Below are 26,446 nucleotides of genomic sequence, written 5' to 3'. Positions count from 1 at the left end.
ACCACCATGTCGTCGCTAACGGTGATGCCTCTTTGTCTCCTTTACTTATCACTTCCCACAGTTTTTTCCCAACAGCCTCCCATATTTCTGGTTTAAAAGCTGTTTGGGGCTCTGGTGCGAATCCGTTCTCTCTGCACCAGATTAACAACCTTCGGAGCATATGCTCATCGTATTTCACCCATCTCTTAGAGAGGATACGCAGGAGAAGTCTTAATATAGCCCCTTCTTCTTTTGTTACTTGTTGCCCCATCTCCTGCCCCGGCTGCTCACCTCTCTCTGGGTGCCCGTGGCCACGTCGTTTGTTTCCTCTATTCCAGATTGCCGCCCAATCTGCCTGTTCTCAGTCCAGCTGAGCCGTCCTCCAGCCAGTGGATCTCCTTCTGGGTCTTCCGCCCCTTGTGTTCCGTTGCTCAAGCCAAGCGCCGATCGGTATCACGTCGGGGTCACCATCTGAGGAGGAATAACTGGACTCCAGACGATCCAATGTGAATCAACAGAAGCCGTTTATTAAGCACAGATCATCATCTTTTATACCCTGTGTTGTAGCCGTACACGCGACTCGCTTATTTCTGATTAGCTAGTTACACTGTCCACGCGCTGTCCATGCGGTTCATTCACACATCAGATTGGTTACAGGAATTCGCATAGTAAACTGCTTAGTCATTAGCACAACATGTTTTCTACCTTCTCAGTTCCCGTTTTTCCCCATGTACTAATTCCATCTTCTACCACCTGTTTTGCCCTTAATCTAATCTCTCACAGTAGGGAGGCTGGCTCACATGGCCATTTTCTCTCAGATACATTCCTACATTACCCGACTTCTGCCAAAACCACGTTCTGAATAGGACCGACAGACAGAGTGCAAGCAGAGGCTTGTGCACCACCTGTAATACAGCAGCTGAGAATGAACCGATGCTCTAGGTCGCCGCTCTCCTCGGCCAAGTCTCTTCCGGTGCCCTATCTGTCATTGCTGTCACAGCTCAGGCTGGGCATTAAACCAAGTGACAGATGTTCTCTTTTAACTTCTCTCCTGAGGAAGGAAAGAAAGAATGTGACTGGAAAAGAAACTGAACTCTTTCATAATGAAACGTAAAGAGAAAAGTAATACCGAGGAGAGACAACAGGAAAAAATAAAATAGGTAAAATATATACACAACCCAGTATCGAGCTCCCAGGATGCCCATTGCTTCACCGGCAGGCACGGGCAAAGTCCAAGAATGGACTTGCCAATGGATTGGAACCGGATTCTGGATCTGGTTGCCTGAATGCACAGATCGGGATTGAAGGATGTCAAACAGACAGCAGAGTCCTCGGACGCCAGCCGTTGAAGGAAAGGTACCGACCCCTTTGATCCATCTGCTTTTATACTGAGCGTGATGATGATGGGATGCAATACCCCATCAGTCAGATTCGGGTCACCGGTCCCATCTACTCTTCACCGTGGGTGCAACCCCTCTATGCTTTTCTGCTTCCAACCCATCAACAGGGCATACATAAAAGTTAGCAGAGCTGCACTGTTACAGCAATAAGTATAAGCAAGAGCCTCTCTGCATAGCATCGCTTGTCATTAAGTGTAAATATATGCTCTTAGCAATCTGGAAGCGGATACTACCTGAAAAAGACGTCATTATCTTCAGAGAGTTCAGTTAGTTGGAAGAGACTTACCTGAAAAGTAGAATTACTGAAAGGAAAACTGGTTCTGTTGTACCTCAGTCCAGCACAGTAGCACATGGCTACGCAACCTCACTTTCACATGAAAAAAAGTAGTGCCCAATTGTATTCATGGAGCCACCGTTCAGATCTTCCCTTTAATACCTCATGCCAAGCCACCTCCGTACGGCGCTCCTCTCGGTTCCCCTGAGTCACTCTGCCCATCTCATCCTTCTGCTTCTAAAAAAAAACAAACAAACAATATCAAACATTACCCTAATGCGGAGCAGTAGCTTAATTCCAAAGGTCTTGTTTCTACTTAGAAACACTGTTCAACTAGGGCCAACAGCAGCCTGCCATCAAAAAAAAAAAAAAAAAGCCCACAAACATTACACCCCACACAAAGCAGCCTGAACATCTTTGAGATATTATCTCCTTCACTATCCATAAACAGCCTCTCTGACTTGGCTCTGCTTATGCCAACACCCACTAATGAAACACCCATGCACCCAACCTACTGAGAGCTAATCAATTCCAGATGACTACGCAACCTTTGCCTCAGTCTCAACAGATCCACATATTAACTATAGACTCTTGTCACTATTCTGCCTGCCTTGAGCTCTGCACACCTGGGCAGGGGAGTTCCGAGCCAGACACAGACACACACAATCAGAGACCAAGACTACACAGAATGCTAAAAACAACACGCCTCAAGAATGAGAAAAAACTCCCAGCAAGAAGGATGACACCCGGATGGAAGTCACCATCAGGCAAGAAGACCTGGAAACCACAGTGGTGATGTGAAGAGGCTCTATGGAAGCCCCTGAAACAAAGTTTACAACGTCATCATCTGTGATAAGGAGGGACTGTCAAGACTGCTAAGATGTATGCGCAGGAAGCCTGGCTTCAAGACCTAAGAATGTAATGACGTAGGGAAGAAGACCCAGTCGCAGAAGTGGGCTGTCCTGAAGCTTCCAAGACGCAAGACCGAAGCATGCTTTAAGCTTCTAACGCAAGACGACCAGCAGCCGAATGGTGCTATGCGCAGGGGTGCAAGCATTCGAGACCCTAGGGAGGGTGCCTGAGGCGCCACGCTGTGCTCCTGGAGCTTAAAAGATGACCTCGCGACCCAAGAAAGGTCTAAGACGCAGAACACGGACCACACGAACAACATGACAACTGACACAGGCTGGAACTGCCCTGCCCGGGATGTGCTAGCATCATGCTGAACAGTAAGCCACATCCTTTACCTGCCCAAAGGGGACTGTGCCCCAGGACAGCCCTCGCCCCTACGCTAACTTCAAAGACCCCTTTCAGCAACTGTCAACCTCATCCCCTTGGCCCCTCTCGGGCACCAGTGTCTCAGCTTAGCTTGTGGATGGCCAGGGGTCAGAAACCATCCTTGACGCAATCCACAAAAAAACAGCCATCTGATATCTTCCTGCAGTCATCAGCTTCCTCCTCTTCCTCTGCAAAAGGAAAAAAAAAAAAAAACATGAATCCCCAAAGCAACCACAGCACCAGCAATAAGCATCTTGAGAGGAGATGCCAACCTCTTCCACAACACCCGCATCCTCCCAAACACCGTGATGTTCCGCTCGCCTGCTCCACACTGATTCTGGAGGCCAAAGCTGCAGTGACAAAATTATTTATGGCACCTAAGATACCAAGAAACACAACATTACCAATGCGCTTATGTGAAATCGCCAGTTCTGTGCTCATCCTCGCTACTATCGGGCTCACCTCAAATGTGAGAGGCTAGAACAGACCAGATGTCATCAACACCCAAACCCAACTGCAAAACTTGTCTAAGACAGAATCGTGAACCTGCCTCCCTTTCCCAGCCATCCCCCAGCGCCAAAACTTTAGAAACCCCTTCTGTTCTCCCGAGCAATCAGGGATGGAGCCCCACTTCTTCTTGACAGATCTGCATATTAACTATAAACTCTCATCACTATTGTGCCTTTCCTGGACTCTACACACCCAGCCAGCAAGGCTCCAAGCCAAACACGCAGAGTTACAGACCGATGCTACACAGAACACTAAAAGCAACACGCCACAAAGACAAGAGAAAACTCTCAGCAAGAAGGATGACACACGGACCAAAGTCACCATCAGGCAAGAAGACCTGGGGGACCGTGACGATGATGTGAAGAGGCTCTACGGACCCCCCTGAAACAAAGTGCAGAACATCATCGTCTGTGATAAGAACAGACTGCTGAGACTGACAAGATGTATGCACAGGAAGCCTGGCTTCAAGACCTAAGAATGTAATGACAAAGGAAGGAAGTCCCAGTCATGAGAGTGAGCCATCCATAAGCTTCTGAGACAAAAGACCGATGTACGCTTTAAGCATGTGACACAAGAAGAGCGGTAGCCGACCGGTGCTATGACCACAGGTGCAGGCATTCCAGACCCTAGGGATGGCACCTGAGGCACCCACCATGCTCCTTGAGCTTAAAGACGACCTCGAGACCTGAAAAAGGTCTAAGACACAGAACATATGAATGACACTACAACAGACACAGGTTGGAACTGCCCTGTGCGGGACATGCTAGCACCACGCTGAACAGTAAGCCACATCCTTTACCTGCCCAAAGGGGACTATACTCCAGGACAGTCCGCTCTGCTACGCTAACTTCAAAGACCCCTTTTTGCAACTGTCGACTTCATCCCCCTTGGCCCCTCTCCAGCCCTGGTCTCTCAACTTAGCTTTTGGAGGGCCCAGGGTTGGAAACCATCCTTGATGCAATCCACAGAAAACAGCCATCTGATATGTTCCTGTGGTCACCAGGTGTCTCCTCTTCCTCTGCAAAAGAAAAAACAAAAACTTAAAAGTAACCACAGCACCAGCAATAAGCATCTTGAAAGGAAATGCCAACTTCTTCCACAACATCCTCATCCTCCCAAACATCGTGGCATTTTGCTTGCCTGCTCTGCGCCGATTCCAGAGTCCGAGGCTGCAGCAACAATTGTTTATGGCACCTAAGATACCAAGAAACACAACATTACCACTGCGTTTCTGCCAAATCACCAGTCCCATGCTCCTCCTCAGTACTATCCGGCTCGCCTCAAATGTGGACCTGAGCCATCTCCAAAGCTGCAATCGAGGGAAGGACCGGCAGACTGACCCTGGAGAAGCCCAGCGGCAGAATGAGCTGCCCCAGCAGAGGCCATGGTTTATGTACCCCAGGCACCCCCCGCCGCTCTTCCCACAATCACCGGGGAAAGGGGCCAGGTCAACCGCTGCAAGGCATGGAGTCTGCTGGAGGAGCGGTGAGCCTCTCTGCAAACCATTCCTTGGTATTCACTGTAAGAGTCTGACCTTATCTGCTAGAAGCACATACCATCTAAAAAATAAGCTGTGAATCTCAAGGAATGCAATTAGAAGCTGAGCTATCAAGTATAACTAGCAAATTTTCATTCAGATTAACCTCAAACCAGGACATTTGCACGTGGCTTCACAACCTCAAACTTAAGAAAACCCTTATGTCACATAAACACTGATTGCATCTTCTCTCTAATACCACACACCAACCCACCTTCTTTTGCTACTCCCTCTCCTCCTACACAGCTCGTCCCTCTGCATCTGAAAAACAATAATAAGAAACACATTACCCAGACACACATCAATAGCTTAACAGTTCCAAAAGTCTCATTTCTACTTAAGAATACCATCTAGAGTGCAGAGACAGCATGCCAGTAAAAAAAAAAAAAAAACAACACACAAACATTACGACCCATGCAAAGCAGCCTTAATAACTTTGAGATCCCTACTCCTCCACTACTGCTGAATAGCCCTGCCTACATAGCTCTGCTTTTCCCAAAGAACACTAATGAAACAACTTTCCGCACAACCTGCTGATGGCTACTCCAGCTGGAATGACCATACCACCTTTGCTTCAACAGTCTAGGCAGATCCACATATTAACAGTAGATTCTCATTGCTACTGCAGCTACCCCTGACACTACGCCCCCGGGCAGGGTGGCTCAGAGCCAGAACACACACGCACGCGCAAACCGACAGTACATGGAACGCGTCTCAAAGACGAGAGAAAACTCTCAGCAAGAAGGATGACACCTGAATGGAAGTCATTATCAGGCAAGATGACCTGCAGGACTGTAAATGTGACTTGAGGAGGCTCTGCGGAAGCCCCAGAAAATGTGTACATCATAGCCTGTGACAAGAAACAGCTATCAAAACTGAGAAGATGTAGGCCTGGGAAGCCTGCCTTCAAGACCTAAGAAATTAAGGATGCAGGGCTAAAAACCCAGTCCCTGAAAATGGACTGCTAGAAGGCAGAACCGCTCATGCAGCTGGGAACAAAACCACAAGTGAGAACTGTTCAGAGTTTTCCATCGCAGAAGACCGATCCACGCTTTAAGCTTGTAACTCGAGAAAATCAGCGCCTAAATACAGGCATTTGAGACTCTACGGATGGTGCCCGAGGTGCGTGCCTTGCTCCTTGAGTGTTAAGAGGACATCAAGACTGAAAGGTTTAAGACACAGAAGAGGCAACACAAACCACACAGACACAGGCTGGAACCACCCTGCCCGGCACAACATAGCATCATGCTGAAGACTAACCCGCTCCCTTTATCTGCCCAAAGGGGACCGTTCCCTACCCTCCCCTTTATCTGCCCTACGCTAACTTTAAAACCCCTCCCTGCAATTGTCAACCTCGTCCGCTTCCTCCAGGTCCTTCCCTAGCCCTGGCCCCTCCACTTAGCTTTCAGTGGACCGGGGGTCCAAAGCCGCTGTCAATGAAAGAATGATGTGGCAGCTATCTGGGACTTTCTTGCAGTCACCAGGTTCCTCTTCATCATCTGAAATAATAAAAAAAAGCAACCACACTAAACAGTGCTGGCAAGAAGTATCACAGAAGTCAACACTGACCTCTTCCACAACTCCCCCTTCCTCAAAAGCGTAATGGCATTCTGCTCACCAGCACAATGTAGAGTCTGATGCTGTGGCCATCTCAGCTCCTAGCACCTGAGATACCAAGAAATTAGCATTAGATACCAAAATTAGCATTGCACTTGTGAGTAATGACTGGCCCCGTGATCCTCCTCGCTACTGCCCTGGCTCACCTCAAATGCTTCTCTAATTCCAAAAGATGGCTTGCAGAGCCCCTACAAAACCAAACATTAAATTCTTAACCGAGTCACCATATACTACTTCACTATGAGACACTGACATGGCTCACACCTGCCTCACCTGCTTGGCCTGCTCATCCCCACATGGCTGTGCCCCTCTGAGCCTGCATGCCGCACATGACAAAAAAAACACCCAAACAGAAGGCACGAGCTGAGATACTGCCAAAAACTTCAGCCTGAGTGCAATAATTCTTATACCCCACTCCTTTACCTTGCCTGCTAGTCCACCTGGCCTCCATACTGTGGGGCTGCCACCTTGAGGCTTGCGCACCCCCTGTAAGACAGAACCAAAGGACTTTTAGAACTTTGCCCACAATACAACACCTGAAAGAGAACTGTGACTTCAGCCCTACCCACTGCTACTCACTTTGCCCCGCTCAGCCCCTGTGCCCATATCGAATATTGCCCATTGCTTCAAATCAAAAAAATAGGATACCACAGTGTAGTCATAGAACCACCGGGCACATCACCCCTCTCAGACCACATGCCGACCCACCTTCTTACCACACGGCTCTCCTACGTTGCCTGATACAGCTTGTCCCTCGTGCTTCTGATAAACAATATCAAACTAATAACCTGAATGCAGAGCGATACCTTCATAATACAAAAAGTCTTGTTCCAATTTAGAAATACTATCTCAGCTCCAACTGCAGCCTACCATTAAAAACCCCACTGAATTTAAGGCCCACTTAAAGCACCCTTGACATCTTTGAAATGCCGTCTCTTTCAGTACCGCTGAACATATCTCTGCCCACATATCTCTGCTCTTCCCCATAAAACATTACTCTAAGTCATGTCCGTACAACATGCTGATGTCTACTCCAGCTGAGGCGACTGTACTGCCCTGGCTTCAGTCTAGGCAGATCCACATACTAACCATAGACTCTTACCACTGTTCAGCCTACCCCTTACTCTACATCCCTGGGCAGGCCGGCTCCAAACCAAACACACACAAGCACAGACAAACACTACACAGAATACTATAAAAAGTGTGCCGCAGAGATGAGAGAAAGCTCTCTGCAAGAAGAATGACACCAGGACAGAAGTCACCGTCAGGCAAGAAGACCTGCAGGTCCCTGATGGTGATGCGAAGAGGCTCTACGGAACTCCCTGAAACCAAGTGTAGAACGTCAGGGTCCATGATAAGAAGAGACTCTCTAAAACGAGATGATGTGTGCGCAGGAAGCCTGGCTTCGAGGCCTAAGAACATAACGATGCACAGCAGAAATCCCGGAAGTCCCTGAAAATGGACCACTTAGAAGAACTACTCATGCAACCGGGAACAACTCTGCAAAAGAGGACCGACTGGAAACTTCCCAGACTCGAGAGCGATCCGTCATTTAGGCTTGTAATGCAACAAAAAACGCTTTGCCCGATTGATGCTCTGCCAATATGTACCGACATTTGAGACCCTAGGGGCTGCGACCGAGGTGCATGCTGTTGCCCTTCAGCACAAAGGGCAACAAGGACATGGAGAATCCAGGAAGGTCTAAAACACAGAAGACAGACCACACCAACTACACAACAACAGACACAGGCTGGAACTGCCCTGCCCGGCGCAACCTAGCATCATGCCGAAGACTAACCCGCTCCCTTTACCTGCCCCGAGGGGACCACCCCTGGAAACGCCTCTGCTCTATGCTGACTTTAAAACCCCTCTCTGCAATTGCCGTCCTTGTCCCCTCCCTCCCCTGACCCCGCTCCAGTGCTGGTCCCTCAACTTACCTTTTGGGGAGTGGGGAGTCTGACTCCATGCTCAACAAAGAAAACCACAATCAGCCAACAGGGTGAACCCTTCAGTCGTCAGGTTCTTCATCATCTACAAAAGAGTCCACGCGCAACAGGGCAGTCAGTCAACAATGCATCAGCCAACACAGACCCTTCCTCCAACAACCCGCTCCTCTGAAGGCTCTGGCCTTCTGCTCGCTTGCACTGTGCAAACTCCAAAGTCAGATGCTGCAGCTGTGTCTGAGCTGGCAGAGGCAGGACACGTTAACAACCACAAAACAACAGAAAAACTGCAAAGAATAAGTGTGGTTTTGTTACATCAGTAACAAAGGAATGCCAAAAGCGGCACCTGGGCGAAGGCCCACAAGCAACACTGTAGGTGCCGCAGAGCTCAGCTGATGCTAGCTGATTGCCAAGCACCCTGTTTTCACTGGTCTATCAGGGATTGACGCAGGTAGAGTTTAACCACTGTGCTTCAGTCTTTCCCACAGTAGAGCAGGGGTCTCAAGTGTGTTCCTTAGGGTGCTTCTGAGCCTACAACAGGCCTCTTATAAGTCAACAGGTGTTCTACTTGTTAAGCACAGAAGACTGATACAAGTCTTTTTCTACACCCCACCCTTAGTGTGACCTCTAAGTCACTTGAGCATGTTTAGAACCATGCTCACCAACATTCCCTTTTCACCGCCCCCCACAGGCTATCTTTGGTTGTGCCATCTAAGAGACCAAGACAGAAAATAATCATTGCACTTAAAGTAATCACCAGCCCCATGCACCTGCTCTCTACTACCCTGCTCACCTCAAACACTCATCCGGTTCCATAGGCTGCCCGCACATACCTGAAAACCAAAGACAAGCACTCCACTGAGCTGCCGGACACCGATTGTACTAAAACCACCTGACCTGTTTGAGTCCCTTATCAGCATGTGGCATCACCCCTCTAAGCCTGGGTGGGGCACCTGCAAAAACCCAAGCAAGACGGTACATGCTGAGATACTGCCCAAATCCATAGCCTGCGTGCACCGATTCCCTTCTCCCGCCCCTTTACCTTGACAGCTTGCCGGCCCATCCTCCGTCAGTTTGGGTTGCTGCCTGAAGGCTTGCACGCCACCTGTAAAATCCACATCAAATGGGTTGCTTAAAACTTGACCCACAATATAACATCTGAAAAAAATAACTGCAACTTCAGCCTATCACTTACCTTGCCCTAGTCAGCCCTGGCAGCCAAATCCAATATCGCTTCAAGCTCCAAACTGAAAAAATACATTACCATACTGCAGTCATAGATCCACACATCCCATCTTTACTTTAATACCACCCACTGACCCCCTTTGTTACAATACTCCCCTCGGCTCTCCTATGTTGTTCTGGACAGCTTGTCCCTCATGCATCTGATATAACTATATCAAACCAGTCAGCTGGATGCAGATCAATACCTTCATAACACTGAAATTCTTCTTCCTATTTAGAAATACCACCTTGGCTGTAACTACAGCCTAACATTAAAAACCCCATTAACTTTAAGCCCCACACAAAACAGCCTTGACATCTTTGAGATGCAGTCTCCTTCACTATTGAACAACCCCTCCCACATAGCTCTGCTCTTCCCGTAAAAGATTAATGAAGAACCTGTCCACACAGCCTGCCGATGACTACAAAAACCTTTACCTCAGTCTAAGCAGATCAACATATTAACCACAGACTCTTATTGATGCACCTCCTACTCCTGACACTACACACCCAGGCAGGGCAGCCCCGAGCCAAACACACATATATGCACAAACCAAGACTACACAGAACACTACAAACAATGTGCCTCCAAAATGAGGGAAAACTCTCAACAGGAAAAGTGACACTTATGAAAGAAAAATCTTATCAAGAAGAACGCACCTAAATGGAAGTCACCCTTAGGGAAGAAGGCCTGCGTGCCCCTGATGGTGACATGAGGAGGCTCTAGAGAAGCCTCAGGAAATGTGTAGAATGACATGGACCAAGACAAGAAGTGACTTTCAAAACTGAGTCGACATATGCACAGGAAGCCTGGCTTCAAGACCTAAGAACATAATGATGCATCTCAGAAGTTTCCAAATGACCCACTTACACAACTAGGACTTCTTCCCTGCAAGACCGATCTACATTTTAAGCATGTAACACAAGAAGAGCAGCAGATGATTGGTGCTACACCCACAGGTGCAGGCATTCAAGACTGTAGGGATGGCACCTGAGGCACTATGCTGTGCTCCTGGAGCTTAAAAGATGACCTCGCGACCCAAGAAAGGTCTAAGACGCAGAACACAGACCACACGAACAACATGACAACTGACACAGGCTGGAACTGCCCTGCCCGGGATGTGCTAGCATCATGCTGAACAGTAAGCCACATCCTTTACCTGCCCAAAGGGGACTGTGCCCCAGGACAGCCCTCGCCCCTACGCTAACTTCAAAGACCCCTTTCAGCAACTGTCAACCTCATCCCCTTGGCCCCTCTCGGGCACCAGTGTCTCAGCTTAGCTTGTGGATGGCCAGGGGTCAGAAACCATCCTTGACGCAATCCACAAAAAAACAGCCATCTGATATCTTCCTGCAGTCATCAGCTTCCTCCTCTTCCTCTGCAAAAGGAAAAAAAAAAAAAACATGAATCCCCAAAGCAACCACAGCATCAGCAATAAGCATCTTGAGAGGAGATGCCAACCTCTTCCACAATACCCGCATCCTCCCAAACACCATGGCCTTCCGCTCGCCTGCTCCACACTGATTCTGGAGGCCAAAGCTGCAGTGACAAAATTATTTATGGCACCTAAGATACCAAGAAACACAACATTACCAATGCGCTTATGTGAAATCGCCAGTTCTGTGCTCATCCTCGCTACTATCGGGCTCACCTCAAATGTGAGAGGCTAGAACAGACCAGATGTCATCAACACCCAAACCCAACTGCAAAACTTGTCTAAGACAGAATCATGAACCTGCCTCCCTTTCCCAGCCATCCCCCAGCACCAAAACTTTAGAAACCCCTTCTCTTCTCCTGAGCCATCAAAGAAAGGACCCCACTTCTTCCTGACAGCTCCTGCCCTCCATTGGCTGGCTTAAGCCCCTGCATCAGTCATTCCTTGGGAGCTGCTCTTCCAAGCCCTGCCCTGTGTTCAGCAGTCACCTCCTATCTTGTGTATTACTACAGACTCCAGGCTCTGCTACAGATCCATGAAATCAGTGAAGCCCTGATATGCTCTACCAGGGGCCTGCCACAAGCCAGAACAGCTCTAGGGCCACTATGATACTCTGCATACCACTGGGGAAGACAATGAGCTGTCCCATACCCTGAAAGGCAACATGCCTTACATCCCTACCGCTTCCTCAAAGTGCTAAAATACAATGTATATACACATACAAGACATTCATCTTAACTCCCACTCAATAATCTCATAACTGGACCAATTAAGGCTAATAAAAATAATTACTAAAAGAGTGTTGTACAAAACTAGAAAAAAAACCAGAAACCTATCTTCAACAAAGTGAGGAATTACAGTAAGACGCACAGCATCTGGAATAACAAAAAAAAAGAGACATACTATTAAACCACCTAGCCACACTAAACACCCATTGCAAAACCACTGTTCTGAAAAAAAAAAACCACACAAGAACAGTAACATACAAGTCCATTTTCTACTATATATGGCATTAAGCCTTACATTAGTTGAAAAGTCTTACCTCTAATTTCTTACCTATACTAGTCTTAATATTAAAAGAGAGCTACCCAAACAGCTGAGAAAGCTCCAATGCTGCACTTTACTTAACAAACCACAGATCCCTCACCCTGGAAAAGCCCAGCAACACAATGAGCTCCTGACCCAACGCTGTGGCTCATATACCCCGGGCCCCGCCCACTGCCCTTCCCACAATCCTCTGGGTAAAGGGCAGGGCCAACCCCACAGAAGCATAAAAGTGCCCAGAGGAGCAGCATGTTTTGTTATGTGCCTTAACTTTACAATGCGTGAGGTGGCAGAGAGTGACCTTTACTAGAAGAAGAGATACCTGCTGTTTTATTACAACTCTATCTATTACATCAACAACATGACCAGGTAGGCAATTAGATTGTTTTTTTTGTAGAACATAGAAAAAAACCACCACAATTTATGTACTGGAGTATCATTTAAAAAAAAATCCCAACATACTACTATGGGCTTATTCTTTGTTTCTAGTAAGACCATGTGCGTTACTGAGCTTCTGCCAGAACTGTATTCTGGATGGGACTGAATGACAAAACAGAATCAGATTCTATGAGAAAACATTCTCAACAATATCTTGCTCTACAAAATAAGTTATTTACTCTAAATTAGCAGCAATTTTGAGTCATATTGATGATCTCTTTTTGACTTATTTACTCAATAGTGCTACTTCAGTCACAAAAGACAGAAAGCAACAAAAAAGCATGGAAATATAAGTAATGTACCTGAAACTGCATAAAGTACATTAATTAACATTTAAGTAGCTAGAACAAAAATCAGTTGTAAAAGGCAACAAAAATAATCATGGCAGACCTATTGATAAAAGTAGATAAAGGCTAAGAAAAGATCTGAGCCTATGACAGACATTGTTAGGGTACCAGATACAAAATAGAAACATAATATAATGCAGAAACCAAACAGACTGCTCTAGAGCACAGAGATGATTTTGGAAAAGGCTCTGGCAGAATGAGAGGCCTTGTCAGAGAGATTAGAGAGGTCCCGAAGGGGCCAGAGAAACCAAAGATGTCTTGGGATATGATGAGCTCAAAAGGGAATCAAGCAAAATATGGTTGCCCTCGGAATGGACTGCAAGTGCACCAAAAAGATGAGAGAACCAAAAGACTGATGGGGTTAATGGTTGCAGACTCTGGAAAGGTTCTGAGGGAAAAAGAGGGGTTCAAAGTGCCCTCTGGGACTAAAATAGGGCTCTGGGGCATAGGGGATATCTCATGAGAGCTTGGCGATGGGAGTGGGAGAGTACCAGTAAGCCTCAGAGATAACAAGGCAGAACTCTGAAGGGGATTTTGACAAAGTACAGATGATGTTAGGGGGCTGGCGACAGAATGAAGGCATCCTAAACAGCAAAGAGGAAGTTAAGGGCACTTTGAAGAGCGCAAAAAAAAAAAACCAAAATCAAAAGGGAGTTGAAGTGCTGACAGTGCTGTGGGGTATGAGAAAGGACTCGGAGGACACAGCTTTAGAAAGCAGGGGCATTATGAGGGGGCAGGGTAGGAAAAGAAGGCTCAGAGACGCAGCGAGGGCTTAGGAGTCTTGGGAGGGGGTCTGGGCAAACTACATGAATGAACGAGAGAGGAACTGAACGGAGATGCCCTCGATGGCACAGAGAAACATGATGGGGCACCATGTAGCAAAGAAAGATGAGAGGCTCTGATGGAACAAGAGACATAGGGAGGTAAAATGCTAGGAGAGGCTGTGGAGTTTGAGGAAGGTCTTGGGAAGCTTCGTGAGGGTGGAGAGGCGTCGAGCGGGGCGGGTAGACAAAAGAAGGCTGGGGAGGATAAGGAGGAACTCGGATGATCATCTGAGGGGAGTATGGATGTTCCCATGTGGCCGGGGACTGAACATAGGAATCCTAGGTAGCATAGAGGAACAAATGACAGCTCTATGACTCAAAGATGGACCCACCTAAAATGCTACGAGATGGATGTGGAGGGCCAGGAAACTCCTGGGGGGCATCGTGACCAGGAGAAGAAAAGTCCCGATGGAGCCAGAGAGACAGAAAAATGATAGGAAGCATGATGATTAAATCCAGGGGGAATCTGAACTGAGTAAATGTTGCCTTGGAGGCCAGGGAACTAATAGAGGCAGGGCTAGAAGGAGAAGACAGAAGAATGGGGCTGGGTGTTGAAGAAGAGCCTGGGAAGACCCTCCTGATGAGCAGTGAGGTTCAGACTGGACTCCCTTGCTTTCTAAACTCCTTCTCGGAGAGGAGTCTGGGTGCGGCTGGATCCAGTCTTAGCCTCCAACTGTAAAGGACAATTCGGACCTGGGTTCTGTCACAGAGTCGGTTTAATACAGCTTGAGCTGGATACCTCGGAAGAGGGACCCCCTCAATACTTTTCCTGTGCTTTGTAAAGCCTCAAAATCTATGACATAAGCAGTTTGTGCCCCTGTTCACATGACAAGCATGTGTCTCATCTCTGATAAAATTGTTCAGCCATTATGTGTCCTCTTTGATGACTGGAGTTTTGGTGCAAATGCTTTTACCTTCTGACCTGGTTTTGTGACCTCTTTGTCACATCTGCACCTGTATTTTATCCTCCTTCTGCTGACTTGGGATAGAATGGTCCCTTTTTTCATTTCCAAGAATTAGAGTTCCCTTTCCTTTGATCATAACGGTCACCGTAGTTCATAATGTTAAGCATATAATCTTCCTTGATGTTACTTATACAATTTCATTGTGTTAGTTAAGTTACAATGTATCAAAGTAAAACAAAACTACTATCCATCCTTCTAGGACTAAGAAGGAGTTCAGCCAAAGTTTGCTAAGTTGCTGGGTTACATCTTGCAGGTAAGGCTTCGCCAGTCTAGGTGCTTATGCTAAGCAAAACTTCAGTGTCGGACACCGGCTCACAGATACGGAGTCGGGAAGCCTTCTGAGGGAAGGAGAGGGGTGTGCGAGGTTCACGACAAAGATGAAGATGTACTGAGGGCAACCCTGAAGGCATCTATAGCGGTTGTGACACCATGAGAGGGGTCCTGAATGGGCCAGAGAGACCAAAGAAGGTACAGGGACATGAGGAGGAAGTCCGGGGGGGATTGCAACAGAGTACAGATGTCCTCAGGAGGCCGGGGACCAAATGGAAGCATCCTAGGTGGTGCAGAGGATGATAGGAGGGCTCTGAGGCACAAACAAACCTGAGGACGGGTTTCTGAGTGAAAGAGCTCAGACATAATTTTGTAAGTAACAGGGATTAAGAAAATAAGGAAAAAAATTAAAAAATAGAAACAGTGAACTCAAAACGTGTAGAAAGAAAATCAAAAACCAGAATGTGCTAAGGAAAGACAAGAAATAATTAAAACTGAAGACGGCAAAGGAGATAAATGTAGACAGAAAATCTTAAGAGCATCCATGATTAAAGAAGCAAGGAAACAAATTACAAAATAACAATGGCAAACTAAATCAGAGATGTAGAAGGAAAAATTAAAAAGCAACAGCACTAAGGAAAGACAATAAGTAATTTTAAAATGACAGCAAAGGGAACAAAAGTAGGCATAGTAAGAACAGTTAAAAAGTGCTAGCTGGTAGGGTAAATAAAGAGAAATATTACAAAATAGGGATGGTGAACAAAAACAGATGTAGAAAAAAATTTTTAAATGCGATGGCAGTAAGAAAAGACAAGAAATATTTAAAAGAAAAGATAAGCAATAAAGATAAACAGGATAAAAGTAAGGAATTTAAGAAGTGATGGGGATTGGGGAAACAAAAGGAAATAACTAGGAAATATGGAATGCAAAGTGTAATGGAGCTGTAGAAAGAAAATTCTAAAAAGGCTCTGCATTAATGAAATAAAAAAATTAAAAATATACACAGTGAATGAGATAAGAGTGGACAGAAAGAACCTTTTAAAAGCAAGAGTGGTTATGGAAAGAAAGGAAAAAAAGATAAAAACATAGGGACAGCAAACTAAATAAAAATGTTTACAGGCAACGAAGTACAAAACCAATGCAGAACAAAGAAAAATCGGTATTGGCAGCTTCATAAAAGTAGACAGAGAATTTTTAAAGTGAGGTGGTAAGAGAAAGACAGGAAAAATTAAAAGGTGAGGATGGCAAACTGGATAAGAGTTGACATAGTAAGAAAATTTAAAAACCAAACAGATCAAGAAAAGAGGGAGAAAAAAAATCGGGTCAGCAACCTGAATAAATAAAGACAATGAAACAAAATTTTAAAAGTAACAAAGTAGAGGACAGGCAAAAAGAATTAAAAAACACAGACAGGGACCTGGGTAAGTGGAGACACAGAAAGAAAATTTGGAAAGCAACGGGGCACTGGCCATACAGGTAGTTAGAAAGTTAAATAGCAGGAGATAGAGTTGGACCAACAGCCACAGACAGAGGACAGTGGAAGAGGGATGGGGGGGTGGAGTAGAGGGAGTCACTGGAAATAGAGATGGGTCACTGGGTAGAGGGAGACCTACAAATGCAATTTTCACAAGCAATAGTGAAGAAGGCAGTGTGGGAAGAATGAAATAATAGCAGATAGGGAGCTGGGAAGGCAGAGGCACAGAAAGGAAATGGAGAAGGGGACGGAGTACAGGGTGGCATTGGCAGAAGAGCAAAAACTTTTGGGGAGCCAGAGTCTAGGACAGGCAAGGACACGGGCAGAGATCACGAGAAGCATGGCAGGGAAGGGCCTGGACACACATGAGAGGGCATGTGACTCACCACAGCTCCTGGCGCAGGTGGGAGACTTTATGGCCCAGAGGCTTCTCTCTCTGCCCCTTGCTCCTCGGTGGTGCTGGCAGCCTGACCCTTGCCTGCCTAGGAGTGGGTGGTGGGTGCCTCGATGCTCTTCTCCCATGAGGCATCCCAGAGGCACGGTGGCTCACACATGCAGACGACAGGCAGCGAGCTCCTGGCGCTCTGTGCTGGTGGTGCGCTCCGTCGGGGATGGCTGGGAGGGATCCTTCCTTGCCGTGGGAACCGTCTGTGCCTTGCTGGAGGCACATGCCTGTGGAACCCCCTTTGTGTCACTCTTCAGCCAGCTCCAGCAGGCAGCTGTGACCAGGCAGGCCCCTCGGCACAGCAGAGCCAGCTGTGACCTCAGCCTCACTGGCTGAACCTGAGCCTGGCCCAGCCCAGCCCATCCTCCCCTCATGGGTCTCACCTGGGCTGCCTCAGCCCCAGCTGGAGCCCACTGGGAAGAGAGGCCATTGCCAAAGCCCCACAGCACATCACCCCCTGCCCTGAGCCTGTCCCCAGCAATGAACTCTGCACCCTGGGGGCAGCAAGTGCCTCCAGGGGCACAGAGGAGGCAGGAAGTGTTTATTCCTTAATGTGCCCAAGAAATCCTGGCAGTGAGTTGGCTACAAGGCTCAATGCCCAAAGGCGGCAGGACAGAGGGACAAAAGGGAAGAAAAAAGCAAAAAAAACACGAGAGATAGAGAAATAAATGAGACAGACAGGGACCAGGGGAGAGAGGTGGAAGTAACCAGCAGGATAAGAAGAGACAACACACAGGAGCAGGGGAAAAGAAATATGATCAAGAAATACAAAATAGAAACAGGGACCCTGGCAGAAGTACACATTGAAAGAAAATTTTGAGAAGCGACAGGGTACAAGAAACATAAGCAAAAAAATGACAGGCAGATGCAGAAAAAAAATGAAAAAAGTTACAGTGTGCTGAAAATAGAGGGGAGAATTGGGAATTATAGGCAGGGAGATGGCTAGGAGGAGATACAGACACAAAATTTTGAAAGGCATAAGATATGAGAATCCTACCAAAGACTTAAAAGGTAGGTATGCAGAAGTGCATAGAAAGAGATCGAGGAAGAGAATTATGAAAAGCGACAGGGTACAAGAACATGGGAAAGAAATTAAAATTAATTTGGGGAGACAGAGAGAGGGAAAAGTAGCAAGAAAATTTTAGAAACAAACTGGGTTCAACAAACCTAAGCAAGAATTTAAAAGAAAGGGATGGAAAGAGAGAAATAAAGTTTCAAAAGAGATTGGGTAAGAGGAACATAGTCAAGTATTAAAAGACAAGGACACAAAGCTTAATAGAAGTAATCTGTGGTGGATTGACCTTGGCTGGCCCCTGGGTACCCACCCAGCCTCTCTATCATTGCCCTTCCTCAACGAGACAAGGGGAGAAGTTAAAATGAAAAAACTTGTAGGTTCAGACAAGGACAAAGAGATCGCTCATAGTCACAAAACCAACAGACTCAACTTGGGGAAATTCACTTATTGTCAATCAAATAAGAAATAAGAACAAATTTAAAAAAAAAAAACACCTTCCCACCACTCCTCTCTTTTTCTGATATCATCTTCACTCACGACTTCTCTACATCATACCCCCAGACAATGGAGGTGTCAGGGAGTCAGGATTGTGGTCAGTTCATCTCACATTGTCTCTGCTGCTCCTTCCTCCTTGCACTCTTTTTCCGCTCCAACAGCGGGGCCGCCACGTGTTGCAGGGACTCTCTGCTCCACTCCTGGCCAGTGTTGCTGATGGGCTCAGCTTTGACCAGCAGCAGGTCCCTCTCTGAGCTGGCTGTGCCCAACATGGGGGGAGCTTCTGGTGTCTTCTCAAAGAACCCACCCCTGCCCCCCCACAACTCAGCCAACAAAACCTTGTCACTTAAACCCAATGCAACAGCAATCTACTACAGGGCAGAGAAGGGGGGGCGGTGAAAAAACAGGGAAAGGGAGCCACAGGGGAAAGAAAACAGCTATGGGCTACGGATCGGACAGGAGGAAGCAACAGGGAGCGAGATAGAGAGAACCATGAAGGCAAAAATTGGCTATGGGACAGATCATTTAATACAATAACATCCTTTATATAATATAGTAGATACAGGTTTTTATTTTGAACTCCTTTTTATATACATACACTCATATTTTTCAATATGTATAAAAATGAGAAATTGTTCTTTATTTCAATGCCTCATACCCATATATACAGGTTTTATTGTTTTTTTTTTTTAAACACACATTCCCCACATGAATTTTCAGGCATTTTTTGGGCTGTGAACTACCTCTTTTAGGGGGAACCCCATATGACATGCGCACACCCTCAAAAAGGTCTCGTTTTGCTTTAGACATACCATCTGGAGTACAATGACAGCCTGACATTAAAAAAAAAACACATACAACATACAAACACTACACCCCACACAAAGCAGCCTTAACATCTTCGAGATGCAGTTTGCTTCACTACTGCTGAACAGCCCCTCCCACATAGCTCTGCTCATCCCAAAACAACCCCATTAATTAAAGAGCTGCCCACACAACCTGCTGATGGCTACTTGATGGGAGTTGACTGTACCACCTTTGCCTCAACAGTCTAGGTAGATCAAACTAACCATAGACTCCTATTGATGTTCCACCTACCCCAGAGTTTACATGACCGGGCAGAGCAGCTCCGAGCCAAACACACACAAGCACAGACCGACATTACACAGAACACTACAAACAATGCACCTCACAAATGAGGGAAAACTCTCAGCAAGAAGGATGACACCAACATAAGCAACTGTTGGGCAAGAAGACCTGCAAGACCACAATGGTGACACGAGAAGGCTCTAGGGAAACCCCAAGAAATGAGTACAATGTAATGGTCCAGGACAAGAAGTGACTCAAACTGAGATGTATGTGCAGGAAGCCTGGCTTCAAGACCTAAGAACTTAAGGATGCAGGGAAGAAGTCCCAGTCACTGAAAATGGATGGCTAGAGAACAGAGCTGCTCATGCAGCCAGGAACAATGCTGCAGTTGAAGACCACCCAGAAACTTACGAGATGCAAGGCCGATCCACTGTTTAAGCTTATAATGCAAGAAAAGTGGGGCCTGACTGGGGCAGTGCCAATGAGTTCTGGCATTCAAGACTCTTGGGATGGTGTCTGAAGTACAGGCTGTGCTCCTCAAGTGTAAAGAGAGCATGGAGACCCAAGGAAGGTTTAGGACACAGAAGACAGACCACACAAACAACACAACAGATGCAGGCTGGAACCACCCTGCCCGGCTCATGCTAGCATTGTGCTGAAGACTAACCCGCTCCCTTTACCTGCTCAAAGGGGATGGCTCCAGGACAGCCCTCTGCCCTTCTCTAACTTAAAGAGGCCTCCCTGCAAATCACAAACTTCTCCCTTTCTAGCCCCTCCCCAGCCCTGGCCACTCAACTTAGCTTTCAGAGGGCTGGAGGTCTTAAATCTGATGTCAACAGAAAAAAAAAAAAAAACAGCACATCGACTATCTGGGACATTCCTGTAGTCACCAGGTTCATCATCATCATCTACAATTAAAGAAAACCAAACAGTGACAGCAAGAAGTTTCAGAGAGGCCACCGCCAACCTCTTCCACAATTTCCCCTTCCTCAAAAGCACAATGGGATTCCACTCACCTGCTCCTTCCAGAGTCAAATGCTGTGGCCATCATTGCTTGAGATACCAAGAAACAAAATTACTGTTGCACATGTGAGAAATCACCAGCCACAAGCTCCTCCTCACTGCTGCCTCGACTCACCTCTAATGCTCACCCACTTCCAAAGATGGCTCACAGGGCACCTGCAAAACCAGAAGATAAATAATTAACCAGGTTGCCGTATAATACTTCACTATTAAGACACCAATGTGGCCCACAACCGCCTCACCTTCTCAGCACGCTCATCAGCATGCGGCTTAGTCCCTCTGAGCCTGCATCCTGCACCTGAAAAAAAAAAGCCAACCAAAAGACATATGCTGACATACTGCCCGACACCACAGCCTGCCTACAGCCATTCCTGTCTCCTACTCCTTTACCCTGGCCTCTCGCCCACCTGCCCTCCATGGTTTTGGGCTGCTGCTTTGAGGCTTACAAACTACCTGTAAAACAGACACAAAGGACACTAAAAACTTCACCCACAATATAACATCTGAGAAGAATTGCTGCTTCAGCCCACTATTCATTGACCACCTTGCCCGAGAGTCACATCCGGTGCCAATATCCTGCTTTACTCATCACTTCATACCTTCAAAATGAAAAAAAAACAACCCACACTCCACCACCAAGCCATAATATAATGATATAGCCACCAGTCACATCTTCCCTCCAGCACCGTGAACTGACCCACCTTCTTACAGGGTCCCGCTTGCCTTCTCCATGACTCTTTGGTGCACATCTTGTCCCTCTGCATCTGAAAAAATTAGTAAACAAGTCACCCAGATGCTGATCAGTAGCTGAACAATTCCAGGGGTCTTGTTTCCATTTAGGAATATCATCTAGGCTCCAACTACAACCTGCCATTAAAAAAAAATTGGACCCAACATTAATCCCCACACATACAAGCCTTAACACCTTCAATCTGCTTCACTACTGCCAAACAGGCCCTCCCAGGAGGCTCCAATCATCCCCATAACACACTATGGAAATGACTGTCCCTGCCAATGGCTGCTTGATCCCAGATGACTGTACAACGTTTGGCTAAACAGTCTTGGCAGATCAACATATTACCCATAGACTCTTATTGCTGTTCCACCTACCCCTGACTCTACACCCCCAGGCAGGGCAGCTCCACGCCAAACACACCCACGTGCAGCCCAACACCACACAGCACTATAGACAACAACGTGACTCCAAGATGAGAGAAAACTCTCCACAAGAAGAATGACTTTCAGACAAGAGATGCTGTTGGGCAAGAAGACCAATGGCCACAGCACGGACGTGAGGAGGCTCTGTGGCAAAGTCATAAAAATCATAAAAGAGTTAAATGTAACAGCCCATTCCAAGAAGTTCCTGTCAAAATGGAGATGACATATGTGCAGTAAGCCTGGCTTCAAGACCTGAGAATGTAAGGATGCAGGGAAGAAATCCCAGTTCATAAAAGCAGATGGCTAGAGCTGCTGTAGCTCAGAGAACAGAGCTGCTCATGCAGCCACGAACGATGCTGCAAAAGAGGACCATCTAGAAACTTCCAAGAGGCAAGTCCGATCTGCACTTTAAAATTGTTATGCAAGAAGTGCCCATTGGGCGCTCTGCCAATTAGCACAGGCATTCGAGACTCTACAGGGGCTGCCCAAGGCACATGCTGTGCCCCTTGAGTGCAAAGGGAAACGAGGATATCAAAACCTAAGGAAAGTCCAAGACACAGAAGACAGAGCACACAAACTACACAACAACAGACACAGGCCAGAACTGCCCTGCCCAGCACACACTAGCTTTGTGCTGAAGAGTAACCCACTCCCTTTACCTACTCAGAGGACACTCCTCCTGGATAGCCTTCTGCTCTACCCTGACTTGAAAACTCCTCCCTGAAACTGTCAACCTTGGCCCCCCTCCAGCGCCTGTGCCTCTACTTAGCTTTCAGACAGCCAGGGGTCAGAATTCATCCTTGACAAAGAACCCACAACAAACAGCTAACTGATGTGTTCCTGCAGTCACCAGGTTCCTCTTCAACTGTAAAACAAAAAGAAACCATGGCTCCAGCAGTGACCACCCTGATAGTAGAGGCCAAGCTCTTCTACAGCACCCTCATCCTCAGAGGTGCCATGGCAATCCGCTCACCTGTTTCATGCCGATTCTAGAGTCAGAGGCTGCAGCAGCAATTACTTATGACACCTAAGATACCAACAAACACAAAATTACCATTGCATTTCTGTGAAATCACCAGTCCCATGCTCCTCCTCAATACTATCCAGCTCACCTCAAATGCAGGGGACTAGAACAGACCAGACCCTCTTGACACCCAAATCCAAATGCAAAACCCATATGATAAAGACTGATGAACCTGCCTCCATTTCCTAGCCAACCCCCAGCACCAAAACTTTTAGAAACCTCTTCTCCTCAACTGTCAGGGAAGGACCCCCACTTCTTCTTGACAGCTCCCGTTCTATATTTGCAACCCTGAAACCCCTGTGTCAGCCACTCCTCAGGAGCTGCTCTTCTGAGCCATGCCCTGTGTTCAGCAGGCACCTCCTATCTTCTGTCTTCCCACGGACTCTGGGCTCTGCTATAGACCCACAAAATAAGTAATGCCCTGACACAATCTACGAGGGGCCTGCTGCAAGCTGCAAAAACTCTAGGGACACCATGTCACTCTTTGGGCAATGGGGAAAGGTGATGAGCCATGCCATACCCTGAATGACACTATGCCTTACATCCCTGCTGCTTTCTTGAGAAGTGCTAAAGTACAATATGCAGATGCATACAAAATGCTCACCTTAACCCCTACAATATAATCTCATCATCAACCCAATTAAGAGAAACAAGATCAGCAACTCACACAGCATACTGCAAAACCAGTGGAAAAAACCTCTGGCACATCTTCAATAAAGTTAGGAATTCTAGGAAAATGCAGCCCTCCTAGAATACAGGAAAGCACACTATTAAACCATCTGGGCATCCCCTAAACACTCATCACAAAGTTACTGACCTGAAAAAAAGGAAACAAAAAAGCTGCATACCAGTCAACTTTCTACTATACAGGTGGCAGGATGTGTACTGGTCCTGAAGGTCTTAGCTCAGCCTTCTTACCTCTGCCTCCCTAAATACCAAAACATGCCTGCCCCAAAGCTGCAGACAAGTGAAGGCCCAGCAGCAGAACAAGCTCCTGAGCCGAGCCTGTGGCTCATATACCCCGGGCCCCGCCCACTGCCATCGGGCCCCGCCCACCGCCCTTCCCACAATCCCCTGGAGAAAGGGGCGGGGCCAACCCCCCCCCCCCCCCCCCCGAAGACAAAAAGGTGGCCACAGGAGCAGGAGCTCCTTTTCTTATGCCTTAAGTTCCCAGCAGGCAAAGCAACAGTCATTTTTATTTCTATTGGGCACTTGCCTCTGGTGATTCTCTTACCACTTTTGTTTGAGTTCTGTCTACTTGTTGCTGTAGAGAAGAGAGTTCTGCAGGCGTCACTTTATTTTTGCGATCTTCAGATATTTTTGTGGTTAATTGGTAATCATGTTTTATGGTTTTAGAAGAGTGCTGGAAGCAGGTGATTTCCAGAAGACTGATGAGCACTTCCTGGATCCTAGAGGACTAAATCGCCATGGAGACGCGTGTCGGCCGACTACGGGACGTCCTGGAGGACTAAAGTGCCATAGAGAGGCGCGTCAGTGGACTGAGGGGCGTACTGGAGAACTAAAGTGCCATGGAGAGGCATGTCGGCTGACTGAGGGGCGTCCTGGAGGATTAAAGTGCCATAGAGAGGCGCGTGGGAGGACTGAGAGGGTTCCTGGAGGACTAAAGTGCCATAGAGACGAGCGTGGGAGGACTGAGCGGGCACTTCTGGGCTCCTGGAGGACTAAAGTGCCGTGGAGACGAGCGTCAGCCGACTGAGGGGCGTCCTGGAGGACTAAAGTGTCATGGAGACGCGCGTCGGCTGACTGAGCGGCCCCCTGGAGGACTAAAGTGCCATAGAGAGGCGCGTCGGCTGACTGAGCGGCGCCCTGGAGGACTAAAGTGCCATAGAGAGGCGCGTGGGCTGACTGAGCGGCGCCCTGGAGGACTAAAGTGCCATAGAGACGCGCGTGGGCTGACTGAGCGGCGCCCTGGAGGACTAAAGTGCCATAGAGACGCGCGTGGGCTGACTGAGCGGCACCCTGGAGGACTAAAGTGCCATAGAGAGGCGCGTCGGCTGACTGAGCGGCGTCCTGGAGGACTAAAGTGCCATAGAGACGCGCGTCGGCTGACTGCGCGGCGTCCTGGAGGACTAAAGTGCCATAGAGACGCGCGTCGGCTGACTGAGCGGCGCCTTGGAGGACTAAAGTGCCATAGAGAGGCGCGTCGGCGGACTGAGCGGCGCCCTGGAGGACTAAAGTGCCATAGAGAGGCGCGTCGGCGGACTGAGCGGCGCCCTGGAGGACTAAAGTGCCATAGAGAGGCGCGTCGGCGGACTGAGCGGCGCCCTGGAGGACTAAAGTGCCATAGAGAGGCGCGTCGGCGGACTGAGCGGCGCCCTGGAGGACTAAAGTGCCATAGAGAGGCGCGTCGGCGGACTGAGCGGCGCCCTGGAGGACTAAAGTGCCATAGAGAGGCGCGTCGGCGGACTGAGCGGCGCCCTGGAGGACTAAAGTGCCATAGAGAGGCGCGTGGGCTGACTGAGCGGCGCCCTGGAGGACTAAAGTGCCATAGAGAGGCGCGTCGGCGGACTGAGGGGCACCCTGGAGGACTAAAGTGCCATAGAGAGCCGCGTGGGCTGACTGAGCGGCGCCCTGGAGGACTAAAGTGCCATAGAGAGGCGCGTCGGCGGACTGAGGGGCCATGGAAATGGACAACAGGAAAACTGCCGGGCACAGACGGGGGCGCGGTAACGCGTAATAGCCGACACTGGAGCGCCGACGGCCGCTCTCGAAGCCGGGCGGGCTGCACCGATCGCGCTCCAGGTGGCGCAGAGCTCGACGGAGTCCCGGCGGTCCTGGTTCGCCCTCCGGCCGCCGCGCTCTCGAGACCGGCGCCGGAACGGCCCCCGCGAAACCGCGCATGCGCACGAGCTGCGGAAGAACGCACAGCGCCGCCGCGGGCGGGGCCAAGGCGAGCCGGAGGCGCGGCCACAGCGCACGGGGGAGCGCACACCTGCAGGACCCGCCTTCAGCCGCCGGGCGGCAGCACCCCCTTAGTTATTTACACATTATCTATTTAGGGAATTTATATCACCTGTTTGCACTTATGTAGAAAATCTGCTTAAGATTTTAACATTTATGATACAGAATATCTATTTAGACTGTCTGCCTACACATCTATTTTGACACTAATATCTTTTTATAAATACATTTTTTAAAATATTTTTATTTCTAGGATCTTTTATGTAACACAAGCACAGAATCATAGAATCCTTAGACACAGAGGTTTTTATTTTGAACTTATTTTACATACATAATATTATTTCTCAGTATATATATTTTTCATATATAAATGAGAGATTGTTCTCTATTTCAGTGCCTCGCACCCATAGTTACAGGTTTTCACATTTTTTTAACGCATCCCAAGATTTTCAGATGTTTTGGGGCTGTGAACCACCTCGTTTGGGAGACCCTCACGTAACCCCACGTCCCCCACTCACCTGCTCCTCTGCTGCATCATTGCTGCCCCGGTGATGTCGCAGTGTCCCAAATGACACCATCACCCCCCGAGACACACACACAGACAGACGCCCTTCTATTCCCCCCCAAAAAAGCCCCAAAACGCCCAGACCCAGGGCTGGCCCCTTCCCCTCGGGGCGAGGGGCTCCGCCACCGGCTGCAAACCTGGCCTGGGGCA

The 26,446-nt window shown here is 48.0% G+C and overlaps 2 long non-coding RNA genes across 7 annotated transcripts; both read right to left on the bottom strand.

Annotated features, from left to right (window-relative positions):
• Positions 1-1,659: 1,659 nt before the first annotated feature.
• On the bottom strand, positions 1,660-24,672 carry LOC128915199 (uncharacterized). 6 transcript variants are annotated; one of them, XR_008468555.1, is made up of 8 exons: positions 24,044-24,672; positions 23,477-23,556; positions 22,759-22,812; positions 21,329-22,650; positions 20,870-20,925; positions 20,743-20,783; positions 16,947-17,232; positions 10,948-11,141 (listed from the first exon to the last, which is right to left on the bottom strand). It is a non-coding gene; the product is annotated as an uncharacterized LOC128915199 (long non-coding RNA). The 6 variants fall into 6 exon arrangements; XR_008468552.1 differs by lacking the exons at positions 10,948-11,141; positions 16,947-17,232 and adding exons at positions 19,280-20,657; positions 21,035-21,080 and having other exon boundaries at positions 24,044-24,671; XR_008468554.1 differs by lacking the exons at positions 10,948-11,141; positions 16,947-17,232 and adding exons at positions 19,280-20,512; positions 20,621-20,657 and having other exon boundaries at positions 24,044-24,671.
• On the bottom strand, positions 9,361-9,845 carry LOC128915200 (uncharacterized). Its single transcript, XR_008468557.1, has 3 exons — positions 9,734-9,845; positions 9,581-9,643; positions 9,361-9,491 (listed from the first exon to the last, which is right to left on the bottom strand). It is a non-coding gene; the product is annotated as an uncharacterized LOC128915200 (long non-coding RNA).
• Positions 24,673-26,446: the final 1,774 nt, after the last annotated feature.

This window comes from Rissa tridactyla, chromosome 9, assembly GCF_028500815.1.
Source record: "Rissa tridactyla isolate bRisTri1 chromosome 9, bRisTri1.patW.cur.20221130, whole genome shotgun sequence".
Classification (NCBI taxonomy): domain Eukaryota; kingdom Metazoa; phylum Chordata; class Aves; order Charadriiformes; family Laridae; genus Rissa; species Rissa tridactyla.
This window is presented reverse-complemented; position numbering and strand designations above follow the sequence as displayed.